The 20903-nt window shown below is 43.8% G+C and overlaps 1 long non-coding RNA gene across 1 annotated transcript; it reads right to left on the bottom strand.

Moving 5' to 3' along the window:
• Positions 1-596: 596 nt before the first annotated feature.
• On the bottom strand, positions 597-20325 carry LOC138677061 (uncharacterized). The gene is made up of 3 exons (XR_011320856.1): positions 20161-20325; positions 12041-12103; positions 597-3599 (listed from the first exon to the last, which is right to left on the bottom strand). It is a non-coding gene; the product is annotated as an uncharacterized lncRNA (long non-coding RNA).
• Positions 20326-20903: the final 578 nt, after the last annotated feature.

Here is a 20903-nt window from a genome sequence, read left to right as displayed (position 1 = left end):
GGGGTAGACAGGTCAAAGAAGAGAGCACAGACGGGAGAAGTCAGCACATGGGGAAAGAGAGAGTGGACAGGTGGGTGAGCACATGGGGGGAGAGATTCTCAAAGCTGCAAAGACTGCCCCCCATCGTGACATTACCGCCCTCCTCCATCTAGTAGGAATACCTTTTTTGATGCAACCCTTACTTTTATCAGACATACCTGTCCTAAGCCAAGACCTACAACTATAAAGGGCAGGTAGAGTCCAGCACTAATTAAAAAACAACCTAAAGGTACCTTCACACTGAACAACTTTAGATCGAGAACGACGTTGCAGCGTCCTGGATAGCGATATCGTTGTGTTTGACACGCAGCAGCGACCAGGATCCTGCTGTGACATCGCTGTTCGGAGCTAGAAGGCCAGCACCTTATTTTGTCACTGGATCACCCGCTGACATCGCTGAATCGGCGTGTGTGACCCCGATCCAGCGATGTCTTCACTTGTAACCAGGGTAAACATCGGGTTACTAAGCGCAGGGCCGCGCTCAGTAACCCGATGTTTACCCTGGTTACCATTGTAAATGTAAAAAAAAACCAACACATACTCATGTTGAGGGAGGATCTAAAGTGATCCTTCACGGTTGACTCAGTGATTTCCAGATTAATCTACAGGGCGTTGCCGGCAACTGAAAATGACCAGACGGAGACTCGTGCCTCTGTGTGGGGGATCGAGCAGATCTCTGGGCCCCTGTTTATTGTCTGACTTTTCATAGTCATAGAAATTATACTTCAACCAATCAGCATAAGAACACGTTCACAGTTCTTAACCTATAAGAATACAGGAAAAACTTAACCCATGAGGATACAGGAAAAATGGAAACTACAGATATAGTCATGTCTTTTTGGCATAGAAAAACATATTAACAGATGCCTCAGTCTTGTATAGCGATACCCCCACGAGTCTCTTATCTGGCTCACTCGAGTTAGAATACTCAAGGTCTTTATACCAATTATGAACCATAGACTAGCTGAATAACAACATTTTATCTTCGTGAGAAACGGGACAGAGTTATTTAATAGCAGCTGTAACCTTCTACCTAAGTAAATAACAGAATTTATCTTTAACCAACAACAAAATGGAGTCAAAGCACAAAATGGAGAATCTTTCATAATTTGTTCCTTCACATTCCCCCCTAGATAAATTTTGTTAACTAATGTCCAGCATCAGAGGTACTATCCCAAGCTATAAGCTCGAGGGGTACTTGTCTTCACATGACTGGTGCCATGTTACCAGCCATGGCTGTTGCGGCGTACCCGTCCCCCCTGTATACTAGAGTTTATGAATTACAATTGTTGATAACGGTGGTGGGTATCTTTTGAAGATAGCCATGCGCTTGGCTTCAACATCTTCATCAGGTAACTTTGTGAAATTGGTGTAGAGAGCAGGGGTGGCAACGCTTTTGGTTTCATCATTAGTTGTCTTAGTGCAGAATTTCCTAATACATACAGAAATACACCAAAAAAACAAGTTTTAGTATTACATACATGACAAGGATAAAGGCAGTGATATGTAACAAACTTTGTAAGATTCCAGCTATCCAGCCGCAAGTCCCTCAAACCAATTGGCTGGATTAAGAAAGGAGAAGGTGTCTGCCCACCAACTGTCCTTATTACGGTCATTGTCTCTATCATATTAATCTCTGAGTCTTTGAATATCTTCTAACTTATGTGAATACTGGCAGCCATCTTAAATACAGTTAAATTTGCATTAGCAAACATAAGGGGAAAAACTTGTTTCACAGCATAAGAATATATAAAAGTACAAAAGAGTATAAAGATATATATTTTCACCTTGACTAAACACTAAGTTTTTCCCTAAAAAGAAAGATCCTTCGAGACTGTCCATGTGATGGGGAAAGGGGAGGTGGATTTCTTCATCCAGACACCTCAGAAACTCTCCCCTTGTGAGAGGCCTCCAGGTAGCTGAACCCTTCACTAGCTTCACATGGAGTTCTCCCACTGTCCCTAAACTAAATCTCTTAGCATCATCTGAGAGTAAAGGGTATTGTCTAACTTCTTGAGGGGGACGTACTTGGGGATCTCCCCTGGATCAGTGCCATCGCACTCTGGTGAGTCTACTTCTTGGTTGAGGAAGGTGCCAGTCGGAGTTGCCTCAGTGATAACCTTTTTATACAGGGGAATAACACAACAGAGGATTATCGATCTAACTACAAGAAGGGCAATCAGTACCAGACAAGCTTGTTGGAGGAATCCTTTGAGCCCACCCAACCAACCGGAAAAGAAAGATGTGTCTACTCCAACATTAGTTTTTAATTCTGCTGCTAACCCATTTATCGTTTTAAGGGCTATCATGGTCTTTCCATTTACCCCAGAGTTCTGAGGGATATAGGTACAACATTCCTCTCCCACCATCCCACAGACTCCTCCTTTCTCAGCTAAGATCATATCAATGGCTACTCGGTTTTGGAGGGTCATTCTAGTGTTAGGGCTCAACTCCTCAACTATACCTTGGAAAGCATCACAGGTAAAATTGACAAACCTTTGTTCACTGTAATATATGTAATTGATCCCATCAACATTTTTATTAATCTGCACCTGTGGGATTATAGAAGCAAAGCTAGCATACTGTAGATCTAGTTCTGGGCTTTAAATTGGTCAGGCACCCCCCTTGGCACTCCAATGCCATCGACATATATCAATGGATTTTCTTCATAACTCATATGGAGCTGATCGAGACTTCTCCTCCTTCTGGTATATTCATCAGGTGTCTCCGGATCCCAAGGTAAAATCTTGAACTGCATAGCTAGTTTAACAAGGGTACATTGACCTGTCCAGGCATTAGGCAACCTAGGACGGAGCTTACCATCTCCACATAACCAATAAATGTCGTACATATACTGTGTATGATTAGCTAGCAAGTCAGTATCCAGGGAACTGTTCTTGTTGCAGAAACCTGTCTCGAAGACCCCTACTGGTGTACCTGTAGTGTCGTGGGTATTATAGCAGGTATAATTATCAGCTAATACGGTTATCCCCCCTGGGACCTTTAGTTTAGGTGCTTCATGAATTAGTGGGACATAATCTGAGCAATCAGTGGGCTTTAAACCCTTCAACAGATTCATAACACAGGCAGTGGTATTAAGTATATCCAATATATCCCCAAATTTGATCATCTGGATAATCTGTGGCCCTAAGCAATTTATCCCACATTTGTGTAATCATAGGGTAAATGAAAATAGAACTGACAATTTTATTGGCTATACCCATCTGTACTATTAATCTTTCATGATATTGTACAAACTTATTATTCAAGGATGTTGTGGAATTTAGGCTGTCCCATTCGGTTATCAATATTATTAAATGGAAATACGAAAAACCAAAACATCATGTCCCCTTATTTGCTACTAGTCTGTTTGACCAGCTTGCAGTGCGATACGTGGATCCACGTCGGTCTTCCTTCCAGCTTTACTGACATAGGAATAATGAGGAGGACTTGGTAGGGACCATCATACAAGGGTTCTAGTCCGTGTTTTCTGACATAGCTTTTCACGACCATAAAACCACCAGGCTTCAAATTGTGACCAATATCGGTTTCTGCTGAATCTGGAAGGGAAGAAGAAACTAAAACATGGGTGTTAGCAACATTTCTACTAAACTGAATAACATATTGAACAGCACGGTCAGTTTCTTCTGACAACTACTGAGACTGAAAATTTACAACTGAGAACCTAGCACCAAACAATATCTCATATGGGGACAGGCCATGTTTTGCAATAGGGGTAGTACGAATATATAAGAGCCCTGGCCATGGAGCCGTAGTCTCCTGTATCATTTTGGTCAATTGTCCCTTCAATGTGCCATTCAGCCTCTTAACTTTCCCACTAGATTGTGGATGGTACGGAATATGGACGGCTACAGTGGATCCAAGCATTGTCAGAACCTCCTGATACACATGAGAAGGAAAGTCCGGGTCTTGGTCACTTTCAACAACTTCTGGAACACCATATCTGCATATAACTTTCATCACCAGTTTCTTTGCTGTGATCTTTGCAGTTACGTTGGTAACGGGGAATGCTTCTGGTCAATTGGAGAACATATCGACAACCACCAGACAATATTCATACCTTCAGACTTAGGCAACGTGATGAGGTCCACCTGGAGCCTTTGGAAAGGATAGTCGGGCTTAGCAAGGTGCTTCGGGGTTACACGTTGAAGTTGACCGGGATTGCAGGTCTGACAGATACCTCGATGTGTGGGCCCATGCGCCCACGTGGCAATAGCGGGGTACATCCGCTTAGGGAGACACACAAGTTGGTCCTTTTTCCAGAAACCATTGTCCATACGTGCTCCATCAACTTCCACTGCTTCACTTCTTCCTTTGGAAACATTCTCTGCATCGTCATTAAGCGGTCTCGCGGGGTCCGGCAGAAAACCTCAGTCTGGCATAGATCATCAGGTTCCTGTAGAGTCACTGTTTCTTGTAACTGTTTACGCTGAGAGCGTGTGGTCACCATAGTTGGTATGGGCGGTTCAACGGGTAGAAGAGCAGCAGCTTTTGCTTGCATATCCGCAAAGGTGTTACCAACAGTCTGTGGACTGTTCCATAGTACCATGCTCCTTAACTTTGATAATGGCCACCTGGGTAGGTAATTTGATTGAGTCCATAAGGGTTTTAACAGCTTCAGCATTCTTCACTGGAGTCCCGGCAGTAGTAACAAACCCTCGATTGGCCCATAGGGCTCCGAAATCATGAGCAATACCAAATGCATACTGTGAGTCCGTGTATATTAGCCCGCCTGTCTTTGGCCAGAACACATGCAGTAGACAGAGCCTGAAATTCTGCTTCTTGTGCTGACAGTGAGGGAGGGAGGGAGTGCAGCTCCGGGCACTACAGTGTCTTCCGTAGTAACAGCGTATCCTGTGCGGAATCTGCCAAAATCATCATATCCTGAACCGTCTTTCAAGGCTTTGTAGAGAGGTAGCATTATGCGGGATGCGTCCGGTATCCACTGACAACAATAAGAACATAATCCAAGAAAACGCTGGAGTGCAGTCTCATCTTTTGGGAAAGGAAGGGAGCTGACGGCTATTTTTCTTCCTTCTGTGAGGTGTCTGGCACCCTGAAGGAGACAGTGACCCAAAAATATCACTTGACCAAGGCAGAACCGAAGTTTCGAGGCCGAAACCCGACAGTTCAGATCTGCAAGATACTTGAGGAAACTAACAGTGGCAACAATGGCTTCCTGCTCTCTCTGTGCACATAACAAAAGATGTCCCACATACTGAAGCAACGTGACATAGGGATATTCTAACTGACAGGGTTAAAGACACTCGCCCATATATTTTTTTTTTTGCAAACTGATCGGGAAAGGACATGTAAGATACACATCTCATTATGCTCATCTGCATAGGGGTTATATAACGTAAGGACCATCTGACCATCATCTTGGCTCACCAACTCTCTAGGTCTGCTCAGGTGCACTTATACATCCATCATATTGTCTTTGTCTGTAAAATGGGAAAGGTTTGTTCTCAGGGTCAGCCAATTATTTTAGCGTAGCTACCTAGTCAGAGGGCTTCCAGGGATAATACTCCTGTATCTGTCCTACACTACCTGATGTGGTTGGTTCTCTGGTGGTGGGGGTGACATGACATGCTGGTCTACAGCTCCTTCCCAAAAGGATTACTGTCAGCTTACTCTCAAAAGTTAATGCCCCCACTACCCACCAACCACAATCCTGTGTCAGCTTCTTATGTCACTACATGTGATCTTGTCTGGACAGGATTCAGCGTAATTCACTTAGGTTGGGTTGCAGCACAGATTATACAAGTATTTCTCCAGTCTGGGTTTGTCTGACCGCAATGTTTACAAGTCCATCTGTCTTGTCTTGGTCTGAGAATTAACATGGCGAGGGAGATTTCCAGACACAGGGTTAAAATGAATATTGGAGTATGAGACTGGATTTGTGTAGGGGAGGGGGGCTGGAGCTGAAGTCTTCTTCTTGGGCCACTGATAAGGAACGGAGCTGGGAGCTGTGTCCTTGCAGCTGTGGGGAAGGGGGCTGAGAGCGGTGGGGGCTAGAGAGCGCAGCTGCTGATACAGAATGGGTTAAGTTCTTCTGGAAACTTTGTACTACTTTTAATGCATCGTCTGGAGTGGAATAAATCTCTCGATTCGCTGCTATTTGTCTATAGAAGGCCATGGGGGATGTTTCTGGCTGATAACCTGTCAGCGTTTACCAAGGGAAAGGTGGGGGCTACAACTCCGGGTCTTCTTCCTTCACAATTGTAACAGACCTGTCTCCACTGAGAATTAGTAACTCTGCATACATCACAAATCCACCCGGCAGGATCATAGGGTGGGGGCGCACTAAGTTTTGGCAACCCAGGATATATTGGAGCTTTGGGGTTAAGGGGCACAAAGCTTACAGTCGGGAGAAGAGGCTTGATTTCCTGGGGAGGGACCTTATCATCTAGCAGGGAGCCCCCCTGTTTCAGATTATTATTTTTAATTATTTGTCTTTCTAACACATTACCCTCAATCACTTTCTCAGTTCCTTCTTGCACCACAAACATCCACTTTTTGTCATAGTAATAGACAACTTTCCTTTTTTCAACGTAACAAAAACAAATCCGAATTCACTTTCTCTGTTAATCCTTAATTTGCTATATATCAACCACTCAACTTGAAGCAGGTGAATCTTTTACCAATCTTTCAATCACACTGATAACCATCTCTTTCAAGTTTCCTTCTAAAACTAGGCGCCATTTTTTATTTTTTTTTTTACTTTAAACTTACAATATTTCTTTCTAATTCAATACAATATTGTACTATTGCACACACTACACAAGGATAGAAAATTCAGAGAGGACGCGGCATTGTGCCCCCTCCATACCAGAGACACAGAGATAAGAATTTACAGCATTCCTCAGCACAGAAAGCAGAAAGACACAGCGCAGATGTTTGACCCCTCCCATTGGATATTTTGGAAATCTATACACAGAAACAGAATACAGCAGTTCTCAGACTTAATTCATTTCTACAAAACCTTCATCACACAATTCATATGCCAGAACACCTTAGAAAAACCAATGATTGAGAATATTTTCCTCATCTTTGGGCTAACAGTATCAGATTCAACACACAAATTCAAAGTCTTCTCTTACTTCCATGGAAACATGATTCTCCTTTAGAGCTAAATATCCTTACTTTGTCGTGCATAGTACCAGAGCGGCTGTATATAGTCTATTCCACTAGGTTTACCTGTCCCCCGCTGGGACAACCCAAAAACGCGGTACTCAGTGAAAGGAGGAGGGCGTCTTAGACATTCCCTCCGAATACCTCTGAATATATATACTGTATACTTCTATATATTCCTGAGTTACGTATCCTACCCAATCTTCGATCACCTCACCGCGCCTGATTCTAACGATGATCAGGAATTCAGGATATTTTGACTATAAAGAGAATTACATCACTGGTCAATCCGGGGTGTCCGTCCCTTATAAAGTACGGTTCGAGCACTGGGCTCCCAACGGAACTACACCTCTATATGATTCCACCCAAAAATCACCCACCATCGGGGACAAACCTCAGATCCTCTTTGCAGCAACAAACACAGGAAAACCACACCAAACGGTCAGTCTGGACAGTATAACTGCCAACTTACCGTGGTTGTTGTGGGGGATGATCAGTCCCAATTTTCCAGTGCCTGTGTCCGCTCCGAGGGTCCTTTGTCTTGTCCTCCGGGGGGCAGAGGCGTTCCTGTTTGGGTCCCCACGTTGGGCGCCAAGCTGTTGAGGGAGGATCTAAAGTGATCCTTCACGGTTGACTCAGTGATTTCCAAATTAATCTAAAGTGCGTTGCCGGCAACTGAAAATGACCAGACGGAGACTCGTGCCTCTGTGTGGGGGATCGAGCAGATCTCTGGGCCCCCGTTTATTGTGTATGAGTTTTCATAGTCATAGAAATTATACTTCAACCAATCAGCATAAGAATACGCTCACAATTCTTAACCTATAAGAATGCAGGAAAAACTTAACCCATGAGGATCCAGGAAAAATGGAAACTACAGATGTGGTAATGTCTTTTTGGCATAGAAAAACATATTAACAGATGCCTCAGTCTTGTATAGCGATACCCCCACGAGTCTCTTATCTGGCTCACTCGAGTTAGGGTACCGTCACACTATAACATTTCGATCGCTACGACGGTACGATTCGTGACGTTCCAGCGATATCGTTACGATATCGCTGTGTCTGACACGCAGCAGCGATCAGGGATCCTGCTGAGAATCGTACGTCGTAGCAGATCGTTTAGAACTTTCTTTCATCGCTGGATCTCCCGCTGTCATCGCTAGATCGGTGTGTGTGACACCGATCTAGCGATCTAGCGATGCGATCCAGCGATGCGTTCGCTTGTAACCAGGGTAAACATCGGGTAACTAAGCGCAGGACCGCGCTTAGTTACCCGATGTTTACCCTGGTTACCCAGGGACCTCGGCATCGTTGGTTGCTGGAGAGCTGTCTGTGTGACAGCTCCCCAGCGACCACACTACGATTTACCTACGATCACGGCCAGGTCATATCGCTGGTCGTGATCGTAGGTAAATCGTATAGTGTGACGGTACCCTTAGAATACTCAAGGTCTTTATACCAATTATGAACCATAGACTAGCTGAATAACAAAATGTTATCTTCGTGAGAAACGGGACAGAGTTATTTAATAGCAGCTGTAACCTTCTACCTAAGTAAATAACAGAATTTATCTTTAACCAACAACAAAATGGAGTCAAAGCACAAAATGGAGAATCTTTCATAATTTGTTCCTTCACACTCACATTCCGGTGCCTGTCACGTCCCCCGGCATCAGCTTCCCTGCACTCCTCCTGCATCCTGTGTCAGCGCCGGCCGACCGTAAAGCAGAGCACAGCGGTGACGTCACCGCTCTGCTTTACGGCCAGCGCTTACACAGGATGCAGGAGGAGTGCAGGGGAGCGGACGCCGGGGACGTGACAGACACCGGAATGTGAGTATATGTTTTTTTTTTTTTTTACATTTACATTGGTAACCAGGGTAAACATCGGGTTACTAAGCGCGGCCCTGTGCTTAGTAACCCGATGTTTACCCTGGTTACCCGGGGACTTCAGCATCATTGTTCGCTGGAGAGCTGTCTGTGTGACAGCTCTCCAGCGACCACCCAAGGACTTTCCCACGATCACGGCCAGGTCGTATCGCTGGTCAGGATCGTTGGAAAGTTGCTGAGTGTGACGGTACCTTAAGGCTAAGGTCATACGACCGTATAATAAAAAATCATCTGAAAGTGCTCAGCCAAATATAGAGAAAGGAAAAAAATAAGAACGAAAGACAGCGCTTTTCAGGCAAAAATGGGTGTGAAGTCCCCATGGTTATCATCAAAAGCAGTTTATTTACAAATCAAAAAAATGGGCACAGCACCCTTATGTCAGATGGGGAGAAAACAGATTTTAATCAGTCCATATGCTGATAAAAATCTGTTTTCTCACCATCTGACATTGGAGTGCTGCCCCCTATTTTAGATAGATAGATAGATAATAGATAGATAGATAATAGAAAGATAGATAGATAGATAGATAGATAGATAGATAGATAGATACATAATAGATAGATAGATAGATAGATAGATATTAGATAGATAATAGATAGCTAGATAATGGATAGATAGATAGATAGATAGATAGATAGATAGATAGATAGATAGATAGATAGATAGATAGATAGACAGACAGATAGATAGATAGATAGATAGATAATAGATGATAGATAGATAGATAGATAGATAGATAGATAGATAGATAGATAGATAGATAGATAGATAGATAGACAGCTAGATAATAGTTTAATTATACTCTTCAGATGATGTTCCACACCGCTAGTAAATTTATGTGGAAAAATAAAAAATCAGGTGACATGATACAAGATGGCTTCACTCCATGGCAAATATTTACACAGGAGTTGTTTCTTAAACCTAGGCAAGTTGTTTTCCCACCTAGAGAACATTCATGGCAAAAAGATGGAATACACTAAAGGTACCGTCACACATAGCGACGATGCAGCGATACCGACAACGATCCGGATCACTGCAGCGTCGCTGTTTGGTCGCTGGAGAGCTGTCACACAGACAGCTCTCCAGCGACCAACGATCCGAGGTCCCCGGTAACCAGGGTAAACATCGGGTAACTAAGCGCAGGGCCGCGCTTAGTAACCCGATGTTTACCCTGGTTACCATCCTAAAAAGTAAAAAAACAAACGCTACATACTTACCTTCTGCTGTCTGTCCTCGGCGCTCTGCTTCTCTGGTCTGGCTGTGAGCGCCGGGCAGCCAGAAAGCAGAGCGGTGACGTCACCGCTCTGCTTTCCGGCTGACCGACGCTCACAGCCAGAGCAGGAGGAGAGCAGAGCACAGCGCTAGAGGACAGACGGCTGTAGGTAAGTATGTACTGTTTGTTTTTTTACTTTTAGGATGGTAACCAGGGTAAACATCGGGTTACTAAGCGCGGCCCTGCGCTTAGTTACCCGATGTTTACCCTGGTTACCAGCAAAGACATCGCTGAATCGGTGTCACACACGCCGATTCAGCGATGTCTACGGGGAGTCCAGCGACGAAATAAAGTTCTGGACTTTCTTCCCCGACCAGCGATCTCCCAGCAGGGGCCTGATCGCTGCTGCCTGTCACACTGGACGATATCGCTAGCGAGGACGCTGCAACGTCACGGATCGCTAGCGATATCGTCTAGTGTGACAGTACCTTAACACTTTCATGCCTCCTGTATTCCACATGTTTAGACTGAGCAGGCCCGGATTTAGGGGTGGGCCCAAGGGGCCCGGGCCCTGGGCCACCCACCAGGCGGGGGCCTCCCACCAATATAGGGATAAATATTTCAAAACATGTAAAATACACATCTCTTTGCTGTGAACCATTTCTAATGTTAAGGATCATTTAACAAAAGAGAAACTATTGAAAGCGTAGGGACCTGGCTACGGTCCTACATCTCAGTGGCTGGAGCAGAGCGGCAGAGTCATGGCACCTGACCTGCGTCCCTCCTTAGTACCCTCCCTGTACCTAATGCTTAGCTAATGGCATGCAGCAGCCTTCTCCGATCCCAACAGAAGTTTCGAGCCGCTACCTATTCAGCTATATGATCGCTCCCTCGGATTAGATCAGATGAGAGTTTGTTCAGCTACTTTCGAGGAAGGAGATGGAGCCACGATGTCGGCGCGAGAAGAGGATTCTCCACCGCGGAGATACAGAACAGAAACTTTCTTGCCTATCACTGATCAGTTTATCGCTTCTCTTGACCAACGTCTTCAAGCATATAAAGATATATCAAGCAAATTTAGCTTTTTAAGCCATCTGAAAGAACTGTCTTCAGACGAGCTTAAGGCCACAGCAGAGCATCTCGTCAGGTCTTATTCAGGTGACTTGGACATTACATTTATCGATGAACTGTGTCAGTTTGTAACATTTGCCAATTTATTCACAGACGAGGAGCCAAAAGATATCAGCACTAAACTTTTCATGTACAAGCTTATCATGGAAAAGGGTGTGCAGGACACTTTCCCAAATATTGAGATAGCTCTAAGGATATATCTAACTTTGATGGTAACAAACTGCAGTGGTGAGCGTTCCTTCTCAAAACTCAAATTAGTTGAAAACCGATTAAGGACATCCACGAAGCAGGAACGACTTGTAAATTAGGCTATCATGAGCATCGAGTCCGATATACTGCGTGAATTGGACTTTAGTGACATCATTAGGGATTTTGCAGCACGAAAATCAAGGAAAGTGCCTGAATTGTAAAAAATGAATGATTTTACCTGAATTACTCTGCGTAAATGATTTTTGTAACTAAACTTACGTTCTGTGTTTTTGCATTACATATTGCAACACCTTTAAAAATGGTCCTCCCTCCAAAATGGGCCCCGGGCCACCCACCTCTTAAATCCGGCCCTGAGACTGAGTAGTTACAGGATAGACTGGCAAAATGTTTTTGGACTTTTATTACCTTTTAATGCATCCAATGTATGGAAAGCCATAATAAAACACTGAAGCTCCTGGATGATGGGCCCTGTGGTGGGTAATCAGGAAAGATTATTAATAGATAGTATTAGAACAATCCTGAATAAATAGTAACATAGTAACATAGTTAGTAAGGCCGAAAAAAGACATTTGTCCATCCAGTTCAGCCTATATTCCATCATAATAAATCCCCAGATCTACGTCCTTCTACAGAACCTAATAATTGTATGATACAATATTGTTCTGCTCCAGGAAGACATCCAGGCCTCTCTTGAACCCTTCGACTGAGTTCGCCATCACCACCTCCTCAGGCAAGCAATTCCAGATTCTCACTGCCCTAACAGTAAAGAATCCTCTTCTATGTTGGTGGAAAAACCTTCTCTCCTCCAGACGCAAAGAATGCCCCCTTGTGCCCATCACCTTCCTTGGTATAAACAGATCCTCAGCGAGATATTTGTATTGTCCCCTTATATACTTATACATGGTTATTAGATCGCCCCTCAGTCGTCTTTTTTCTAGACTAAATAATCCTAATTTCGCTAATCTATCTGGGTATTGTAGTTCTCCCATCCCCTTTATTAATTGTGTTGCCCTCCTTTGTACTCTCTCTAGTTCCATTATATCCTTCCTGAGCACCGGTGCCCAAAACTGGACACAGTACTCCATGTGCGGTCTAACTAGGGATTTGTACAGAGGCAGTATAATGCTCTCATCATGTGTATCCAGACCTCTTTTAATGCACCCCATGATCCTGTTTGCCTTGGCAGCTGCTGCCTGGCACTGGCTGCTCCAGGTAAGTTTATCATTAACTAGGATCCCCAAGTCCTTCTCCCTGTCAGATTTACCCAGTGGTTTCCCGTCCAGTGTGTAATGGTGATATTGATTCCTTCTTCCCATGTGTATAACCTTACATTTATCATTGTTAAACCTCATCTGCCACCTTTCAGCCCAAGTTTCCAACTTATCCAGATCCATCTGTAGCAGAATACTATCTTCTCTTGTATTAACTGCTTTACATAGTTTTGTATCATCTGCAAATATCGATATTTTACTGTGTAAACCTTCTACCAGATCATTAATGAATATGTTGAAGAGAACAGGTCCCAATACTGACCCCTGCGGTACCCCACTGGTCACAGCGACCCAGTTAGAGACTATACCATTTATAATCACCCTCTGCTTTCTATCACTAAGCCAGTTACTAACCCATTTACACACATTTTCCCCCAGACCAAGCATTCTCATTTTGTGCACCAACCTCTTGTGCGGCACGGTATCAAACGCTTTGGAAAAATCGAGATATACCACGTCCAATGACTCACCGTGGTCCAGCCTATAGCTTACCTCTTCATAAAAACTGATTAGATTGGTTTGACAGGAGCGATTTCTCATAAACCCATGCTGATATGGAGTTAAACAGTTATTCTCATTGAGATAATCCAGAATAACATCCCTCAGAAACCCTTAAAATATTTTACCAGCAATAGAGGTTAGACTTACTGGCCTATAATTTCCAGGTTCACTTTTAGAGCCCTTTTTGAATATTGGCACCATATTTGCTATGCGCCAGTCCTGCGGAACAGACCCTGTCGCTATAGAGTCCCTAAAAATAAGAAATAATGGTTTATCTATTACATTACTTAGTTCTCTTAGTACTCGTGGGTGTATGCCATCCGGACCCGGAGATTTATCTATTTTAATCTTATTTAGCCGGTTTCGCACCTCTTCTTGGGTTAGATTGGTGACCCTTAATATAGGGTTTTCATTGTTTCTTGGGATTTCACCTAGCATTTCATTTTCCACCGTGAATACCGTGGAGAAGAAGGTATTTAATATGTTAGCTTTTTCCTCGTCATCTACAACCATTCTTTCCTCACTATTTTTTAAGGGGCCTACATTTTCAGTTTTTATTCTTTTACTATTGATATAGTTGAAGAACAGTTTGGGATTAGTTTTACTCTCCTTAGCAATGTGCTTCTCTGTTTCCTTTTTGGCAGCTTTAATTAGTTTTTTAGATAAAGTATTTTTCTCCCTATAGTTTTTTAGAGCTTCAATGGTGCCATCCTGCTTTAATAGTGCAAATGCTTTCTTTTTACTGTTAATTGCCTGTCTTACTTCTTTGTTTAGCCACATTGGGTTTTTCCTTTTTCTAGTCCTTTTATTCCCACAAGGTATAAACCGCTTACAGTGCCTATTTAGGATATTCTTAAACATTTTCCATTTATTAGCTGAATTCTTATTTCTGAGGATATTGTCCCAGTCTACCAGATTCAGGGCATCTCTAAGCTGGTCAAACTTTGCCTTCCTAAAGTTCAGTGTTTTTGTGACTCCCTGACAAGTCCCCCTAGTGAAAGACAGGTGAAACTGTACAATATTGTGGTCGCTATTTCCTAGATGCCCGACTACCTGCAGATTTGCTATTCTGTCAGGTCTATTAGATAGTATTAGGTCTAAAAGTGCTTCTCCTCTGGTTGGATTCTGCACCAATTGTGAAAGATAATTTTTCTTGGTTATTAGCAGAAACCTGTTGCCTTTATGGGTTTCACAGGTTTCTGTTTCCCAGTTAATATCCGGGTAGTTAAAGTCCCCCATAACCAGGACCTCATTATGGGTTGCAGCTTCATCTATCTGCTTTAGAAGTAGACTTTCCATGATTTCTGTTATATTTGGGGGTTTGTAACAGACCCCAATGAGAATTTTGTTACCATTTTTCCCTCCATGAATTTCGACCCATATGGACTCGACATCCTCATTCCCTTCGCTAATATCCTCCCTTAAAGTGGACTTTAGACAAATGTACATGAACATGACCTGAAGCAAGGCCATGGAGAGTTGTAGTGGATATGAAGATTGGTAACATATAAGGAGACGTTCTGGCTGATATTTGTGGCAGTTTCACCATTCCCAGTCAAATGACGAATATCAACACATTTGCCAAGCAAGCCTATTTTGCACATTTCAAAGTAAAATTTGATGATCGTGATATACCTTGGGTCCCCAACAAGGTGTACAAGCAGTGTATCGAGAGTTTACGGATGTGGGCGAGGGGAACACGCGATAGCATGCCATTTGGTATACCTATGTTTTAGGGAGAACCAAGAGATCAGTCTAGTGACTATTACTTTTGTGAAGTGAAAACTTCAGAATATAACAAGAAAAATAAATATACAGTGGCTTGTGAAAGTATTCACCCCCTTTGGCTTTTTATTTATTTTGCTACATTATAACCTGTGTTGAAATATTTTTGTAAACCGATTTGCGTGTGATTCATCAGCACTAAACAGTCTAAGTTTTTGAAGTGAAGTGAGAAAAATATAGGCATAAATCAAATTTCTGGAATGAAGTAACTAAAAATTGCCATGTGCATATGTATTATTATTATTATTATGCTTAGTGACAGGACATCCACCTGCGTGCTATCTAAGTGTCACATGGTCTGTCAGTGTATACACACTTTTTGAAAGGCCATAGAGGCTGCATTGAGATCGTTGAGCAAGATGCACCTGTAACACCCCAGGAAGTCGGTTGTTACAGTGGTGCTGCCTTCCTTTCGGGAAGGGTGATGCCATGCCTGGAAGCGACAAGGATCCCTTTAACAGGTAGCACATGCATGCAACATGTTCTGACTCCAGGCCAGAAGGGGGAGATCCAGACTTTAGGGGTAGCTCCCCTAGATATATATTCTGGCTGTAGTAGGAGTTAGAGAGTGAGTCAGAGTTAGTCAGAGCTGGAGCCGTGCAGACTTGAGGTTCTGCAGCTCCTGACAGAGTGCAGTCTGTAGGAACGTGTGAGGGGAGAAGAAGCACAGGAGAAGTGAAGAGCTGGAAGGGAGCAGCGACTGAGCTCCCTCCACGCTGAAGCGCAAGAACCGGATACCGGGAGTCCAAGGCTGTGTGGGACTGTATGCCCCACAGCAGAAACCAGAGGGCAGGGGATTTCAAGTCGCCTGTCCACAACTACACCCAAAGGCACAGCAGCATATAAGCCCAGAGTCACCGCAAGTAGAGACACCTGTAAAAAGGCTCCGGTTGCCTGCCATGTGGGTACTGTCCTACATATAGGAAAGAGAGAGGGGACCTTGTGTGAAGCCTCAGGCAGCAAGGGACACACACTACAGCGCAGTAAGTAAAGCTTCCAACCCCACCTGGTTAAGGGGACTCCAAATCACTTCCAGGCTGGCCGGACCTCACAATCATCTGTTACCGATACCCTGGACTGTGGCTGCATACTACAAGGAAAAGGTAAACAGACTGCAATCTTGTGTCCTCTAATTCTTTCTGGGACCACACTATCTATCATCTTTGCGTACTACAACAGGAGCCCTGGGGACTAAGCTTCACCTGTGGGAAGCCATACCATCCCTGTTGCAATAACATCATCCCAAATGGACCCCTTTAAGCAGCGTCAGTCATCCCTGACGACTACCACAGGTGGCATCACGAACATTATTTTTCAAAACAACCCCTTTAAAGACTTTCCCTTTAACTTGGACACCCAGGGCAACGGACTGGGTCGCTGTCGCCGTGACTACCCCTTTGCCGACCACCGGACCCGGTACTGAGTACCCCTAGGCCCTAGCGGGCGCTCCACATCACTAACAAAACAACACCATGAAGACCTAGGAGATCTCCAAACAAGTCAGGACAAAGTTGTTGAGAAGTAAAAATGAGGGTTGGGTTCTAAAAAAAAATATCCCAATCTCTCATGATCCCCTAGAGCACCATCAAATCCATTATCATCAAATGGAAAGAACATGGTACCACAACAAACCTGCCAAGAGAGGGGCACCCACCAAAACTCTCAGCCCGGGCATGGAGGGCATTATTCAGAGAGGCAGCACAGGGACCATAGGTAACCCCAAATGAGTTGCAGAGTTCCCAAGAACAGACTGGAGTATCTGTCCATAGTTCCGCGATAAGCCGTACACTCCATATAGATGGACTTTATGGAAGATTGAGCAGAAACATTTTTTACTTACACACAAAAACTGTAATGCTCATTTTGAGTTCACCAAAAGACATTATCAAAAACCCTGCTGCAGACTTACAGCAGGAGTTTGTGCATGAGATATATAGAAGGACAGGGGGTGAGAGGGGAGGGCTGCGGTGAGCTTACCTGCGGGGCGCAGGAACTGAAACACGTGACCACTGGGAAGGGGCCGGAGGTGGAGCCAAACGCCGAGTAGCGGTGGTGACCGGCGAAACCGGAGAGTAGTCTGAATGTGCCAAAATCAAGCCAGGAGGTCGATGAAGTAGTAAAGAGTTAGACGCTGAGAGTGGTGAGGACGTAGTAAAAGATCAGGTAGTCGGAGATAGCGGTGCAGTACAAACGGGGCAGACAGGAGATTAGTAAGAGTACCAAGCCGAAGGTCAGAGCCAGAAACAGACAGTAAGCACGGAATCACAAAGCAATGCACAGAACAAGATCACGGACCGGATCATACACGAGAAGGCAAACGGACTACCCAAGCCCTCCCCAAACCAAAAGGAGGCCATAAAAAATTAACCCTGAGAGAACAGGGAAGGAACCCTGTCCACAACCACAACAGACATGTGATTGACTCCCCAAATGTATGGTGGAAGGTGCTGTGGTCAGATGAGACCAAAATTTAACTTTTTGGCTACCAAGGTAAATGCAGTGTCTAGCGCCAAACCAACACAGCTCATCACTCTAAGAACACCATCCCCACAGTGAAACATGGTGGTAGCATCATGCTGTGGGGATGCTTTTCGGCAGCAGGAACAGGGAAAATGGTCCAAGTCAGGGGAAGATAGATGGTGCAAAATACATGGATATTCTTGAACAAAACAGTCCCAGTCTGTCACTGATTTGAGACTGGGACGGAGATTCACCTTCCAACAAGACAATGACCCAAAGCATACTGCTAAAGCAACACTCAAGTGGTTTAAGGGGAAATGTGTAAATGTTTTGCAGTGGCCTAGTCAAAGCCCAGACCTTAAGCCAATCATGAATCTGTGGTCAGACTTGAAAATTGCTATTCAGCAGAGAAAACCATCTAGCTTGTATGAGCAGTTTTGCCTTGAGGAAAGAGCAAAAATCCCGTAGGCAAGATGTGTAAAGTTCATAGAGACTTAACCAGAGTGACTTGCAGCTGTAATTGCCGCAAAAGGAGGCTCTGCAAAGTGCTGACTTTAGGGGGTGAATAGTTAAAAACCTTGATGCCCTCAGTGATGAGCAAGGTGAACAATTTCACCAGCATTTTAAGGTCATGGAGGGACGATATCAGTGTAGATGGGATGTACATGTGATGGCTATTTTTGGAGCATCAGGGGAAACACAGATTGAACACTCGAGGAAAAGCTATAAGCATACATTTTTACCTTAACTGCTACCTAACTTTACTTATTCTACGACTAAGGGCTAGGGCCAGAAATGCATAAGAATGCTATATGATTTTATCATCTGTCTGGACTAATTTTTTTAAAAGAATGAAATAAAGATTTATTTTTTTTAATTCAGTTTGCTGACCCAATTTTTTTTCCTAACTTTACTACTGGCACACAATTTGACTTACAATAACAATATATCCTTTGTATGAACAAAATAGCTTTAAATAAACAATACATTCAAATCATTTTTTGCATTATTTTCCATTGTATGTACGGTACATTTTGTATGGTTTTGGAGACAAAGGGAGGGTAACCAGTAGCTTAAAAAACTGTGATAGAGAAAAACTGGGGTCACTTTTGGATTCAGAAGCCGAAAGTTAGTCAGAAACAAGTGTCACAGGAAATATACAGGATCTATTCTGCAATATATATGAGTGTGTATAGGGATGATTTTGAGGGACCAGGAAGAAGGCCCTGACTGCCGCGAAACAGCTGTTGATCATGTGTCCATGCATTCCACGCTGTGCTTCCTGCTGTTTTTAAGTTGATGCTTATCACTGAGCACATAAGGCTTATGGCAAATCTGGTGCATATGTAGAGCATAATAAAAAAATAGGCCAAAAGAGAAATTTACTTGAAATATCCTATTACCTAATAGTAGTTTCTCCACATGTGTCTCCAATCCATGATCTCCCATTGAGGAAGAGTCAGGAATCCCAATTCATATGGGATTGTTGGCCCATCCCAACCAAAACGGAGGTTCTGACCAATGACTATGTTGTGTATGCTATAGGTAAGCATTAACATTGCCATTGCCCAGAGTCTAATAGATAGTACTGGCCCAGGATAAAGAGCACTGTGTTTAATGGATATGTATCTCAACTCAACAGGTCATGTTTTCAGGATTTCCTCAGTACTGCAGAGTTGACATAATTAGTTTGTTTTTCATACATCCATGAAACACGATCCAAGTATATACAATAATGTCCAGTTTGGTCGTGGGCATCCTACCCCCAAGCAAACAGTGTCAAACATACCGGTGAGGTTGTTGAGTTTGGGTCAGGACCCCCATGATGGTCTGGACAATATGGCTGTGTTCTCGCTTTTTCAATGCTATGAAGCTTAGGAATCTCCAGTTGTTGCAAAACTTCAACTTCCAGCTGTTAAGGCTCACTAGGTTAGGTGGATTAACTGAGCCTAGGTCCGGGAGAGCACATGGACCCCAGGCGCTGATTCAGATGTGGCACGTAGCTGTGGGTGAGGCACGTGTCTCCTCCTTTTACGCCCTGGCGTTCTACATGAAAGTGTTGGTCCTGGGTGGGTGTTTGTATTCGTGTAGTTAGGGCTTTGTGCCCATGCAGGCCACTTATAGCCAATTGGGTTGGCACGCCAAGCATGTATGCTCCACAGTTCAAAAAAGGAGACTTCCATTCAAAAACAGAGTCTTTACCGAACGGTAACTTAGTGAGGGTTATGTAAAAGGGATAGCAGGTTCAAAGTCTTATGGACATTTCCTTTGCAGTACAAATTATTTTCACCACACAATATCCTTCCTCTGTATTCTACTCAAGGGCCGGTGAGGCACACTGTTTAACCCTACTTCATCACAACCTAGCTCGTCGCCACATTCCTGTTCAGCAAGTCTCTCTACTCACTCAGCAGTTTTGCATCCTATTTCTTCCACTGCTGGGACCCTGGATCTACCGCTCGGGACCCCCATTAGTCCCGTGAACTAAGCCCTGTTTAGGTCCATTACCTTCGGTATTCTGCAAGCTCAGGGTTTCTCGTGACTTGTCGTCCTATTCAAGGACCCCTTTCTGGAAGGCCACTCTGTCTCCTAGGTCACTTCAGGATCTCGCTATCCATGTACTCAAGTCACCTTTTCTTCTCTGGATCACCACAACAGCAGCACTTCTCTCTTCAGTCTACAAACCCTATCTGACTATCTATAGGAAGCAGACTCTTTCTCTAACACTAAGCCCGTCCCACTAATGGCTAGTCTCAAACATTAACTCCTAACTTACCTTAATGTCACTACCTATACTACCTATCTTACATTTTAACATTCTACACTATACATTACTTATAAATAATACTACTGTACACTGTACACAACCACATCTCAATATATTTACAAAGATGCAGGACACAATACACATTACACAATGAACATGATGCGATTGGTTTCTTCAAGGTTAGGAATGCGACTGTCCAGTCGATCACATTTACACAGTGTGATGCAGTGACCCCTGTTACATCTAGAGGGCGCTGTAGGTGGTCCTTGAGATCCGCATGGAGGCATATATCTGTGATTATGATGGTGAAACAGTGACCGGCAGGATTGTAAATAGCCGGTATGTGTTGCAGAGGGAGTCTGCGCTGTAAGCCAGTAATGTTGTTGTTCTGGGAACTGTAGTCCCACAGGTATTTGTGTAGTTAAAAGGAAGGCTTGCAGGGTTAGCCAGAGAGCTAGGCGGGTCTGGCTAACCACACACACCT

This window comes from Ranitomeya imitator, chromosome 4 (assembly GCF_032444005.1).
Source record: "Ranitomeya imitator isolate aRanImi1 chromosome 4, aRanImi1.pri, whole genome shotgun sequence".
Taxonomy (NCBI): Eukaryota; Metazoa; Chordata; class Amphibia; order Anura; family Dendrobatidae; genus Ranitomeya; species Ranitomeya imitator.
Note: the sequence above shows the minus strand (reverse complement) of the source record. Positions and strands in the feature narration are given on the sequence as shown.